Source organism: Meles meles, chromosome 5 (genome assembly GCF_922984935.1).
Source record: "Meles meles chromosome 5, mMelMel3.1 paternal haplotype, whole genome shotgun sequence".
Classification (NCBI taxonomy): Eukaryota; Metazoa; Chordata; class Mammalia; order Carnivora; family Mustelidae; genus Meles; species Meles meles.
This window is the reverse complement of record NC_060070.1, coordinates 147,185,419-147,199,654: the sequence shown is the minus strand read 5'-3', so window position 1 is coordinate 147,199,654 and position 14,236 is coordinate 147,185,419. Positions and strand designations below refer to the sequence as shown.

Sequence of the window (14,236 nt, the reverse complement as noted above, 5' to 3'; positions counted from 1 at the left end):
GGCTCAGGTCATGATCTCAGGGTCCTGGAATCGAGCCCCGCATCGGGCTCTCTGCTCAGTGGGGAGCCTGCTTCCCCCTCTCTCTCTGCCTACTTGTGACCTCTCTCTGTCAAATAAATAAAATATTTAAAAAAAACCACATCCAGTGACCTGAATATTATTTTATAGGTCTGAATAAAGGGCAAGAACATGATTTAGAGGGTCTGTGATAGCTCAAAAATTTGTTAATAATCTAATGTAAAAATTAAATCAGATTGTGAATTATGTACTCTGTATTTTACTTAATTTAGTTTTACTGAATAGGGATTTTCAAATGTAGTCATTCTTGTTAACATACAGCGATTATACTGGTTCAGGGGGCTGCACTATAAGAAGATAAAAGATACCAAAAAAAAAAAGTTTTTTTTTTTTTTGAAGTAAGGTCTACACCCAACATCGGGCTCAACCCCCCAACCCCGAGATCAGGAGTCGCACACTTCACTGTGTTAGCCAGGAGCCCCAAGAAGATAAATATTTGAGTTGATTATGAATTTTATCTAATTACATTGGTCCATTAAAAAAAAAAAACAACCAACAACAGTGCCCCATAGGTCGGTTAAATTGCAGGAGCAGAACACCTCAAGTTATTGCTGGAAATTCGAGAGCTAGCTTCCTCGCATCCTCTTCGTTCGTCCTGTGGAACATGGTGTACCGAAGATCTTATTCTGCAAGTTTTTGCAAGATTCTTTCAACAACCCTCTTTCTAAATTCTTTCTGCAAGAGTCATTTACTCTTTCGAAGAGTGACTGTGTAATTTGGCCCTCGAACCCCTGGGAGCCTCTGCAGTTTTGTTAAGGAGTCCGGAAATCTGTATTTATACCGAGTGTTATCGAGGACAGAATGAAGAATGTCCTGATACAGATGTACTGTTATTTTTCATGTGTAAGTGGCTGTTGCAATGATTAATCAGTACAAAATATGCTGCTTTCATGACAGCTTTTGGTAATCTCAGTCAACAGAGACTAAAACAAAATGCCTAGTATTGGGTAAAAAATGGGCTCTCGTACTTGAAAAGTTTAGGAACTAGTAGAAAACAGGAGTGGAGAGTGATCACCCATGTGGCAAGTTTCCATTTCAGCTAAAGTTCCTTGTAGGCCTCTGAACTCCCCACGGTCAAAGGAGTTATTCAAGTCTCAGAATGATTCATGCTTATATAACATACCGGGAACAAAAGTGTGGAGCATTAGGATTTGTGGAGGAAAAAGAGGGGGGCACATTCAAATGATCTGCTAATATGGAGTCTTTTTTTTTTTTTATGCTCTCGAATTACCACGTTGTGGCTAAGTAGATGAGAGCTGGCCGCAGAAGTCTATAAACTCATTTTAATCCTGCTTTCAGCCAGCCAGGATCTCCTGAATCATAATCACGGAGAGGACTCCAGGAAACGCACCCAGCTCTGCCCTGCTTCCCAAGCCGAGCCCCACTTGTCTGGCCTCAGGACCAATGCTGGGTCACAAAAAAGGGGGTCATGAGAACAAAGCCTAGCTCAAAGGGGGTGGGGGCAGATGCACCAGAAAGAACCAGGCAAAGTTCTGGAGAGAAAATTTCCTGCCATTTTTTTTTTTTTTAAAGATTTTATTTATTTATTTGACAGACAAAGATCACAAGTAGGCAGAGAGGCAGGCAGAGAGAGAGGAGGAAGCAGACTCCCCGATGAGCAGAGAGCCTAATGCGGGGCTCAATTGCAGGACCCTGAGATCATGATCTGGGCCAAAGGCAGAGGCTTAACCCACTGAGCCACCCAGGTGCCCCAAGTTCCTGCTTTGTGAAGGGTGGAATCTCTCACTAGCTGACCAAGCGAACAGTGAATTCCCTCTTATTCCTCTGACAGAAACCACCCCCACAGTCTAACATTCGAAGGTAAGGGACAGAATGAAGCGGCTCCTGGTGGGCTCCCTTGGTGGGGCTCTTAATCTCAGGCCTGGGAGTTCGAGGCCCACATTGGGTGTAAAGGTTACTTGAAATAAAATCTTAAAAAAGATAAATCAGTAAAGGACCCAGGGAAGAGGAGGCACATCCTTGTCAACCCCCAGGAACCGGTCTGCCTCCACTCCGGGCAGGCAAATAAATCCATTCGCGTTACACACGCCGCAGAGGTTTTTATTGTTGATCAATAATTACAGCTCTCTTTCATGTTTTCACACTGTAGGTCTAAGGAGGGAAGGGAACGGGGCCTGTTAACCTTCGTGTGCGACCCAGAAGCCGTTTATGGCTGGCCAGGTGCAAACGCCGTATCTAATCTCCCCGGTGTCTGCGGGGCAGCAGCTGCAGCGGGTAGAGGGAGTTCGCGGCTATCAAATATCCAGGAAATGTTCGTGCCGGTATTGTCCCATTTCGGGGTGGCACAAGAAATCCACAAGCTGTTTTCCACTTCGACGCATGACAGGTATGACTGGGGAAAAGCCATTTTTACTGAGATCCCAACCATGGGGGCGAGCGCAGAGTGACCCACACCAAGTTCAAGGGGGAACTGGAGGCCCTTTATCAGTCTCCTTCCTGTAGCTGCAGAAGCCGTCTTCAGCCTTGTGTCTTACTCCCACCGGCTCTTTGTGACTGTGGACAGGACCCCAGGGTACCGAGAATCAAAGTGTGTTCACCTGGAAAACAGACCCGGTCTTTAGCCTGGCATTAGTGCCTGAGGGTATTTTTAAAAGTTAATGTAATTGGGGGTAAAGTAAAACGAGATCCTGAAGCCAGAGTGTAAGACAGAAGGAATGTTTGCACGACTTACTCAAATGGGGGCGTGCAACGCTGTAAACTCTGGCGGGGAGACTATGGGATGAGCGCAGGCTCTACGACCTCCTGGGAGCCTGAGCTGGGACAAGGCATCTGAGCCCCAGTTCCCTTGTCTGTGCCACAAGGAGTTGATCACTCCACGACGCCTTTCGGCTTTACAAACCTACACGGAGTGCATGCCCTGGACCCAGCAGACAGCGTCTCAGCCATCTCGTCATGGATTCTTCTTAAAAGAATATGTAACGGGGTGTCTGGGTGGCTCAGTGGGTCAAGCCGCTGCATTCAGCTTGGGTCATGATCTCAGGGTCCTGGGATCGAGTCCCGCATCGGGCTCTCTGCTCAGCAGGGAGACTGCTTCCTCCCTCTCTCTCTGCCTGCCAAATAAATAAATAAAATCTTTAAAAAATAACAACAAGGAATATGTAATATATGTGGTCTCTACCTCCTTGCTTTCCATTTATACCCTTTTCAATTTCCAACTACGTCGGACATCCCCAGCAATTTTCAAAAAACACAAGTCCGTCCCTTGTGGCCACCCTCTTTATAAGGCCGTCCTCTTTATGGAGGCTTGGTGGAGGCTGGTATTTTAAGGGCTGCTCATTTATCTGATATCTTAAAAACATTCCTAAACCTGTTAAAAAGTCTAGTTTTCACAAATGTGTTCTCCTACTAAATCAATAGGACTTTTAATTCACTCTGAAACAGTGAACCTAAACTCAGCAATGGGTTCGTGGGCTTGCTGTTCACTTTCTCATTACAGAAGAAAGCAGACCTTTCTGTTCTTTTATACTTAAATAATTTTAGTGCCTGTGACCGTATTTTTTTTTAAAGATTTTATTTATTTATTTGACAGAGAGAGATCACAAGTAGATATAGAGGCAGGCAGAGAGAGAGAGAGGGAAGCAGGCGCCCTGCTGAGCAGAGAGCCGCATGCGGGACTCGATCCCAGGACCCCGAGATCATGACCTGAGCCGAAGGCAGCGGCTTAACCCACTGAGCCACCCAGGCGCCCCCTGTGACCGTATTTAAAGTAAATGAAAAATGTTGCGTTTTTGATTTTCAGTGGACTAAGCATCAGTGACATGAAGAATCTGGGAAGAGACCATCGACCATCCGTTTGCCTCTGCCCCTGTACTCGTCATTCTCCAGCTCCACATCTCCTGGGAGTATGGAAGAGACCTGAGTCACTTCGGCAACAGTTTGGAAGTAGATCCTTTCACAAAGGCATGGAAAACCACAAGTTTCAATTGCAAGTATGATATAACTACATTTCTAAACTCCACCACCTCGAGTTTGTTAGGAACGCTGGTGGTTTTGGAAAGTTTCACCGCCGGCCAATTTTAGCTCTCAGGCCCCTTCGGTATCCAGTGGATTGGAGCAAACAATATCCTTCAAGGAAAAATTCTAAAATTTCCTAAAAGTAGAAGTAAAGCAGTACAGTTGACCCTTGAACAACATGGAGGCCAACCCCCGGTGTGGTCCGAAAGTTGCATGTAACTTCTGACTCCCTGAAAACCTCACTACTAATGGCCCGCTGTTGCCCAGAAGCCTTACTGATTACAGTCTGTTAACACACATTTTGTATGCTATGTGTGTTATATACTATATTCTTCCAACAAAGTAAGCTAGAGAAAAGAGGATGTTATTTAAAAAATAAGGAAAATACCTTTACTATACGAGACAGTAAAAAATCCACGTCTAAGTGAACCCACGCAGTTCAAACCCATCTTGTTCAAAGGTCAACTGTAATTAATCTCTTATTAAAATACAAGAAATGATTTTTCTTCCAGATACTTCTTTCCTTTTTGTCGTTTCTCATTCTGGACCATCTGCAAAGCAGGATTAGCACAAGAAATTGCCAAGGGCAGGAATAAGGTGAGAGGCAGGGTCTGGCAGCAGGGGCGGGGGTGGAGGGTGAGCACCGGCATACAAGTAGATCATTCTAGATTAGATTTAATACTAAATCAGTAGAAACTGTACATGGAATTCTCATCTTTTCCCAGGCTAGCAATACGGGGTACGATATCGCCTTGTGATGTCGGGCAGCGGCAACAAGCTTTCGCCCCCTCCTGGTCAGCCCCGCGATCATGACGATAAGCAGCCAATACGATTAACCATCCCTCTGTACACACATTCCGTTTTTCCACTTTTGGTACAGGCTTCAGCAAATTACATGAGAATTCAGCACTATCGTTTATTGGCTTTTTTTTTTTAAAGATTTTATTTATTTATTTGAGAGAGATCACAAGTAGGCAGAGAGAGGGAAGCAGGCTCCCTGCTGAGCAGAGAGCCTCATGCGGGACTCGATCCCAGGACCCTGAGATCATGACCTGAGCTGAAGGCAGCGGCTTAACCCACTGAGCCACCCAGGTGCCCCCATTTATTGGCTTTTAAAGTTGATCGTCAATGCAGTCTGTTTTAGAAGGATACACAGTGGGGCAAGTTTCAAGTATGTTTATTGATAGGGGGCTCTTCTAGCTTCTGGACGGGCTTGCAAAATGCATCCCATGGATCCCCAACTCCTCACTCCATTTTTTTTTTTTTAAAGATTTATTTATTGGACAGACAGAGATTACAAGTAGGCAGAGAGGCAGGCAGAGAGAGAGAAGGAAACAGGCTCCCAGCTAAGCAGAGAGCCCAATGCGGGGCTCGATCCCAGGACCCTGGGATCATGACCTGAGCTGAAGGCAGAGGCTTTAACCCACTGAGCCACCCAGGCGCCCCATCACTCCATTTTTTTTTTTTTTTAAAGATTTTATTTATTTGACAGATCACAAGTAGATAGGCAGGCAGAGAGAGAGAGGGAAGCAGGCTCCCTGCTGAGCAGAGAGCCCGATGCAGGACTCGATCCCAGGACCCTGAGACCATGACCTGAGCCGAAGGCAGCAGCTTAACCCACTGAGCCACCCAGGCGCCCACCTCACTCCATTTCTTTCTAGTAACCAGTGTGGCTGCACTATTTCTCCCTCTGTCTCTCTGTTTCTCATCTAACTTCAGGAATAGAAACAATAAAGATCAGGACAAAGGAAGTGTATGCATGGGGCTTGGGGTGGGCGGGAGGGAACCTTGGAGCCAGGAGGAGATAGAAGTCATCGGGCAAATCACTTACCTTCTCTCTCCCAGTCTTATTCATTTTCAGCTGAGAATGGAAATGTTGTGAGGGACGTACACAAAGGCATAACACACAGGAACGTGCTTTCAGAGGTCTCGGGTGCTGTTTCAGATCCAAAGACAGATGGTATTCGTAAAATTTTTGAGTAATTCTAGTACAGGTCTTCCTCGACATACATCCTGATAAACCAACATCCTGATAAACCATCATAACTTGGAAATATCTGAAGTCAGGAATACCGGACATCATAGCTCAGGCTAGCCTGCCTGCTCGGAACACTTAAATGACCCTGCGGCTGAGCAAAAAGCTTTTACCCAACACGAAGCCTATTTTATAACAAAGTGTTGAATTTCCCATAAATTTACTTTAAAGAACATACAGGCAAAAATCAAGCTTTATGCGGGGTTTCTAACCGATACGGAGGGCCAACACTTGAGTATATTTTACCAAACAACCGGACTCAAAAGAGCTAAAGAAAAAGAAAAACCTTAAAGCCTTCCACAGGTACAAGAAATAGTTTAGGGGAACATTCTATGAAGCCTATTTTCATGGAGGGATCAGATAGCATGCAATTATTTTGTAATTGCCTTCAGCCCCTTGCTATATAATTATTCATTTGGTTATATGTGCTTTACAAATTAGCACCCCCCAAAGATCTAAAAAAAAAAAAAAATATTACGCAGAACGTGGTGATTATCCCTAGAGTTACATCGTTTCTCAAAGGGTAATTGCCATTTCATTTGCTAGGTCTGAATTCACATCATGACCTCATGGCAATCACAGACTTAGAAAGTGACTCGCCTGGCTGCCCGGCCTCGAAAGGTTGTGTGCAGCTACGGTCTGAGGCAGTGGTTGGGAACAGGTGCAGAGGCAAACTGGTGAGTGCGGCGGGTTCAGACGTGCTCCAGGCTATGGAGGGGTCACGGTCAATAGTGGTGAATGCGTGTGTGTGTGCGCAGGCGTGCACATTCCCATGCACATGTAAGCACGACATCCATGGGTTTCTCAGGTCTCCCAATTCACGGAGGAAAGCTCTTGCCCAACCAGGAGTCATTCCCCCTCCAAAAGCCACACCGATTTGTTAGATTTATTAGAAGGTCAAAGGAAGAGAACTATAAATGTCGCACCTTCCTCTTAAAATCAAGATCAAAAGTAAAAACGTCTTTCATGAAATACGAGAAGTAAAAACACATTGCTTGGGAGGGAGAGTAGGAGAGAGACTACCTAAGGTCTTGGGACGTCACAGAGCTGTGTGTTTAGTATGAAATCCGCCCTGAGTGTGTAGATATTATAAAATGATACGGTTCGGGAAGGGAGTGGATCCGGCCGCTACGGAGCTCACACTGCCGTGTGCTGAAGCAGCTCTTCCAGGCTTTTCGAGAACCGATTGTTAAATATGCAGGAATCTTGCAAACAGGTTGCTAAACAGTTGGAATCTTGAACTCGGCCATGGTGGGGGTATTTACACCACAGAAATGGGCAAACGCTACAAGCCATTCTTTTCTTTCCCCAAGAGCCAACTTACTAGCATACCGCAGTGTTCAATTGTTAAAGGAACACTGGGCTGAAAAGCCCGTTCACTAATAATTCTTATGGGATGGGGTCTCCCTTGTCACCGACTCTCAGATTTTAACCCTTCCTTGAGTGACTGTAAGCTTAGTTTCTGTTTTTCCCCTCCTTTCTCTTAGGCTCTTCCAAGCCACTCGAAGACTGTTACAACTGAACACTCAGCGCGCGAATCCCGTGTTTGAATACTGGTGTTCGAGGGCACAGGATCTGAACTTGAACCCAGATTGGACACCGAGGGTTTGAATGCGCAGCCTGATATTTACCAGGTGTGTGATCTGAACAATACTCCTCTCTTCATGCCTCCCTTTTTTCATTTGTGGAAGGGACCTCCTGGAGGTGGAATGGGAATTCCTTCCTCTGAGGGCTGTTGTGGGACTGATATAAGTTATATAGGTAAAGCATTTGGAACTCTGGCCACAGGAGGCCCCAAAATGTGATTATTATTGCGTTCGTGGTTGGGAATCTTAGCCTGTGTGCCTGGCACATGCCCGACACTCAATAAATGGAAACTGTGTCTGTTTTTCTTTCTTGCAGTTCTGTTGTTATACATCGGTATTTGGGTTAAAACATCTTTACCTTCAGGGACTGGAAATCTGACTCTCCTGGGCCACAGCCTGGCTCTTTCAAGGGCTCCTGTTGTCCCAGCTGATGTCACTTTCTGCGAGTGCTTCTTCAGCTCTGAAAAGGACTGAGCCCAAAGTAGGGGGGCCACATGGAGCCTCTGGGGGAGGCAGGGCAAGGAGAGCCAGGTGACCGGTCCTTCCTTTGAACTGCTAGAACTTACTGCCTGTAAGTCTGTACGGATGGCATGATGTCATTCTATCATCCCTTGGGATTCGGTGGGAACCTAGGGTACCACGGTAATAACACTGTCCTCCTCTTGCCCTTCCGTGGTTGGGCCGGGACAAGCGGAAGTAGGGTGGGTTCTGTCCCACCTTTTCCAAGCTGCTTCTCTATCCTCTTCCTGTCACGGCAGTCCTGTGTTCAGCAGCACTCTGGCTGCCAAGAAGCCCAAAAGATGGCACAGAACCTGTGGGACCCATTCCCGGGGTGTGCCAAAGCCACTGAACAGGGGAGGGGGCGTCTCCCAGGCTTGTAGCCCTCCAGACGCAGCCAACTTGACATTCCAAGCCCTTGCTCCTGTGGACTAAGTCCCCCAGAGCCTGCAGGCAAAGCCTCTTCCCCTGAAGCTCAGACTCATTAAAGGAGGGATTCTTAGCTCTGAAACATACAGTATGCCTCGGCAGGTGTGCGGCTCGGCCATAAGTGAGGACACATTCATGAAGGGAGCCACGTGGCTGCAGGGGCCAGAGGCCCCAGGGTTGCACGTGTTGCATACAACTGGCAACTTGGTCTTTGCCTGAATACCTCGAATCCAGTGTATACTTCTACTCTGTCTTCTCTCAGATCTCTAAAACCATGCTGAAGTCATGCCCCTCAGTAATTTCTCTGCTGAACTGTGATGCTCCCTTAGGTTACAGAAGGTATGCAGAAATGATACTGGCCTTTCTGATCTGTTACCCGCAAAAGTCAGGAAACAGAGGCTAATCCTCCACTCTCCAGAATCCCAAGTTCTTTGTATAGGGTTTTTTTTTGGAGGGGGGTTGTTTCTGCTTTTTGTCTATGATCTCTTAAAAAATCCTTACCTGGGCACCTGGGTGGCTCAGAGAGTTAAGCATCTGCCTTTGGCTCAGGTCATGATCCTGGGGTCCTGGGATTGAGCTCCCCATCAGGCTCTCTGCTCCTTGGGGAGCCTGGTTCTCCCTCTGCCCCCCTCTCTCTCATGAATAAATAAATAAAATCTTTAAAAAAATATCCTTACCTATGTCAGTGCAAATAATGTCAGTCTGCTATGATGACCAACTGAATCAGGAAAGGAGAAGGAGGAAGAGGAGGAACATAATCAGAACTAACAGTCATTGGTCGCTTAGCATGTGTGAGCACAGCATCATGAATGTACATAACTGGTGTGCACGGTATTATTATCTTTGTTCGACAGAGGAAGCTGAATCCCACACAGGGGAATGAACCTGCCCAAGGCCACACAGATAACCAATGGTCTAGGATTAAAAACCTTCTGACCTGAATGGGAGAAGATATTTACAAATGACTTATCAGATAAAGGGCTAGTGTCCAAAATCTATAAGGAACTTGTCAAACTCAACACCCAAAGAACAAACAATCCAATCAAGAAATGGGCACAGGACATGAACAGACATTTCTGCAAAGAAGACATCCAGATGGCCAACAGACACATGAAAAAGTGCTCCACATCACTCGGCATCAGGGAAATACAAATCAAAACCACAATGAGATATCACCTCACACCAGTCAGAATGGCTAAAATTAACAAGTCGGGAAATGACAGGTGTTGGCGAGGATGCGGAGAAAGGGGAACCCTCCCGCACTGTTGGTGGGACTGCAAGCTGGTACAGTCACTCTGGAAAACAGCATGGCGGTTCCTCAAAAAGTTGAAATAGAGCTGCCCTACGACCCAGCAATCAAACTACTGGGTATTTACCCTAAAGATACAAACGTAGTGATCTGAAGGGGCACGTGCACCCGAATGTTTATAGCAGCAATGTCCACAATAGCCAAACTATGGAAAGAAAGACCGACTGTGTCCAAGGAGTGGGTCTTGGTGCAGGTGTAGGATTCGGGTCCCGGGCTCTACTGCCCTTTTACTCACATGCTGCTGTAAGCAGGACTCGGCCTTTCTGAGCTTCAGTCGTCTCGCTCATCTGTAAAACAAAAAGATGAAAGAATAAATTGCGTCCACATTATTTTTTTTAAAGCCTTAGGAAGGGTCCATATGATGCAAGGTGACGGTTTGGAAAGTCTGGGGTGTTCTTTTAAATGTGAACATGGGGAATCTGCTAGTCATTAAAAAGGTCACTTTGGAGAAGAAACATGATTTCAGCTTTAATGAAGTTCAATAAATACAGTCATCTAGTCTCCTTCCCACCCTTTAATCTTGTTCGGCTTTTTTTTTTTTTTAGATTTTTACTTATTTGAGTGAGAGAGCACAAGCAGGGAGAGCAGCAGAGGGAGAGGGAGAAGCAGGCTCCCCACTGAGCAGAGAGCCTGATGCGGGACTCGATCCCAGGACCCTGAGACCACGATCTGAGCTAAAGGCAGACACCTAACCAACTGAACCCCTAGGCTCTTCTTGAACTTGTTTTCTTAAAATTGGATAAAAGTTGGAACAGAGACCATCACAGTCTCTTTGCAATTTCACCTGGGAAGTATTTGGATTTTCCAAGGCAAGAGTTCTTAAGCTAGAGTATTTAATACAATTAGTTCCCTTGATAATCCTGTTTATTACGGTTTAAGACTGCCAGGGACTGTCCCCACCCCCACCCTCCAAGATGCACGTGTCAAAATGAAGATTTCCAGAGAGCTTAGGAACAGATTTTTTTTCCCCTTTATCTAACGAAGGCCTGGACAGCTGCCACCTCACTGGCGTCATTCTGCAAAATGCAAAGGAAAATGAAAGTGTGCCTTCTATGTCTGAATACCTAAAATTAAGGGAAATGTATAAGTCATTAACACATATGGGGGTTTGATTGACTTTCATAAAGCACATCACCCATTTTTCTACATACTCGCACACCCCTTTTTCCATCCTTTGCTGCAGAGGTTTCAAGTCTGTACTCAATGGTTGTGAGTTAGCATTTTTTTATTTTTAGTCATTGGGAAGCATGCTATTTCAGGATAGTCTGCAGGGAAAGGAAAGCTTGCTGTCTACCTCTGGGAAACCTGGGCATCTCTGGGCACGCTTTCTAAAAATACCAATGCTTGAGCCACTTTTTCTTGGTGGCCAAGGACCTGAGAGAAATCAGAAGCAAAGACGGGATGTCCTAGAGGGAGGGAGAGATGCTGCCAGAGTGTCTCTGGCCTGCCCCAGTGACCCACCTGATCACCCCATTCATGGTGCAAGCTGGTAGGAAGTTCCAGGCTGAGCCTTACCTACACCCAGGGTTGGGGAGGGGGCATGCAGTCAGCACCACAGGCCAGATCTGTCCTGTGATGAAGGAGAAGGCCTCCTTGCCCCTCGGAAATGAATTAGTGCTCAAAATGCCCCCAGCAGATAGCCATACCTTTTCTGGAAGCTTTATTTGCCTCCAAGAGTGTAAGGAATGATGCTAAAACTTATTGGTTATTTTTGTCATTTGGGTGCTTATTTCCTTGTAACAGATTTTGAAAGAAGGTAGCAAGGGGAACTTAAGAGACTTGGACTCTCTAATGAGAGCAGGAGAGAATGGGAAAGAAAGACCTGTGTTGGGTTCCCTGCAGGCAGCATCCCTCCCCATGGGCCTCTGGCTCCCTCCTACCTGCCCACTGCCTCCAAGTAGAATCAGTCCTTCATTTACATACTCCTAGTCATTCTAATCTTAATACTCAGAGTATCCCTAATACAGTAATTCTACGACTGCGTGGATGATTTCTGTCATCTAGTTTTGACCTCCTGTTGGTTTTGAGTAGGATTCATGTCAGGACAACCTGAAAAGCAGCATATAGAAAACTAAAATTTGTAGGACATAAATAGGCAAAAACACAAAAGCCCCGACGAATCCTTAGGAAGTGCCTGGCATAGGCCAGGGGAGCAGTCCTCTGTACGCCCCTCACACCGGATGTCTGTGTCATTCGGGCTCCGAATCATGGGCACCTGTCCTCAGAGAGGCTGGCCGTGGACTGTCCTGTACGGCACTTAGCACATTCTGAGTGCTCTGTCAGTGCTGGTGAGATGAGATTATCTTCGGAGGACGTCTCCTCGGAGGAAGGTGTATGCAAATACGAGTATTGTTATGCTTCCAGCACACATTTATAATTGACTTTCTGTTAAACATTGCAGCAAGTTAAATTAATTCAGTATGATTACAGTCATTAAACAAATGCCTGGTAATGAGTGCTTTCTTATTTCGGCATTCCTCAAACCACTGGGGTAATACCATATAAGGCTTTTGCTCCATCCTCAGATTAATTGGGAGGCGCAACCTGCGCTCCGTCACGGAGCATGCGCACTGCTTTCTAGCGGCAGGACCACGATTTAAGGCTATTGCTGGACTCCTTTACCCTCCGGGTTTCCCTGTTGCTCCTGCCATCACGTTAGGGTACCATTTACTAGTCCGTTACAGCCTACAAGTGGTTTAAGGCAATTTTTACCTGTTTAAAAAAAAATGTGCTTTTAAAATCAGAACACGGGCAGGAATTCCCCCCACGCTTCTTCTTCGGACGCTGAAGCTAACGAAAACCACAGGTGGCAGCGATGCCTGCAGCCTATGTTGGCGCCGGAATGGTCACTCCGAGGATGACCTGCCGTCTTTAGCAAGCAGGGCAGAAATAGTTAAGTCCTGCAGGCTGCGAGTTAACACACACACACACGCACGCACACACAGTGCCCCAGAGAAAGCTAGAACAGGTTGCCGTCCCTGCCAGGTGTGGGGGATCGCTGCCAGGTGCAGAGGGAGGCAGGCTGCCTTCCTGCAGCAGCGAGGCTGCATCTTCAAGGTCACCAGCCGGGTGCCACCCTGGAAACCGGCCTGATGCTGGGGAGGCCACGGTCCGGGAGCACCCTGCGAGTCAGCTGACGGCTGCGTCACCACCGCTGCCTGCTGCACGACCACGGTCACGGCTGCCAGAGCCCGGGCTCCTGCCTCTTGCCAGCCGCAGTGCAGCAAAGCCGGGGCGGACAGCTGGGCGCACAGCGGCAGAGTCTGAGTGTCTCTTCCTGCCACGACTCAGCAGCCCTTAAGTGAGGAGTATTTACCTTGGGTTAGCCAGGAGCGGAGACGCGGTCTGAGTGCGCACGTTGGCCGCGGGAGTTCGCCGCAGAGCAGGTAGTGCTGGGGCCTCGCAGCCACACGGCCTCGGGCGGGGCGGGGCGCGGCGGGGCGCGGCGGGTCCCCCCCCCCCCCCCCGCCACCTGTGCCCCCAGTCTGCGGGCGTCGCCTGCCACGTGGCTCGACCTGCAGGAGTAGAGGCTAGGACCGAGGAGACGAGGCTGCCCGTGGCTGGTGCGGCTGGCCGGGGCCTGCGCAGGCGACTCCAGCAAACTGAAGCCATGGGACGCTCCCGCTCCCAGTTCAGGCTGGTCCCAGGGGCTGGCGCGGGTCCCCGCTCCTCAGTTAGAACACGGTGTAAAGGAGAAACCAGACTCACTGACCTAATTCAATCCCAGTCCTCTCTGGATGCGGGGACGGCTGCCGACTAGCAGGGACACAACCAGCCATCAGTGGACGATTGCTCAGTGCAGCCCAGAGAGAGAATGACAGTCTGATTCCGGTCATCTGATGGCTTCTTCTTACTTTCCTACATAATCGTGCTCGCTAGGTACGCAGTCGTCTGCAGTGAGCCTGCCTTCGGCGCAGTCTTCCTCTGCTCTGGCTGGAAATCAGGGTGCCAGGCAAGCCTGCGTTCGCACCGGTTCCTCTCTGCGTGATGCTACGTAACTGGGATGGGTCACACTGGCAACAAAGAAAGAGGCAGGAAGCCTCACTTTATCTTCTCTTGCGATGTTAGCGGAACGTAACTCTCCTTCGCAGGGATGCCCTCCTGCGTGCGCCCGTGTGCGCGCGCGCGCCTTGTAATTTATCTACTCCGGGAGCCTCACAGATAGCATCACGGATGTGGTTTTTAATGATCTGGGGTGGGCGGGGGTGGGAGAAAGGCAGCCGGGGAGGCAGCAGCACGTTTAGGTTTTTGCCAGTTCAAGACACTTGGGTTTGTGAAGCCGAGCCCTAAGGGACAAGGCTCGGCAACTGAGAAAGAGGTGGTAGA

General features: G+C 47.8%; 1 long non-coding RNA gene across 1 annotated transcript; it reads right to left on the bottom strand.

Moving 5' to 3' along the window:
* Positions 1-2,421: 2,421 nt before the first annotated feature.
* Positions 2,422-13,974, bottom strand: LOC123941231. The gene is made up of 3 exons (XR_006818238.1): positions 13,227-13,974; positions 10,146-10,197; positions 2,422-2,636 (listed from the first exon to the last, which is right to left on the bottom strand). It is a non-coding gene; the product is annotated as an uncharacterized LOC123941231 (long non-coding RNA).
* Positions 13,975-14,236: the final 262 nt, after the last annotated feature.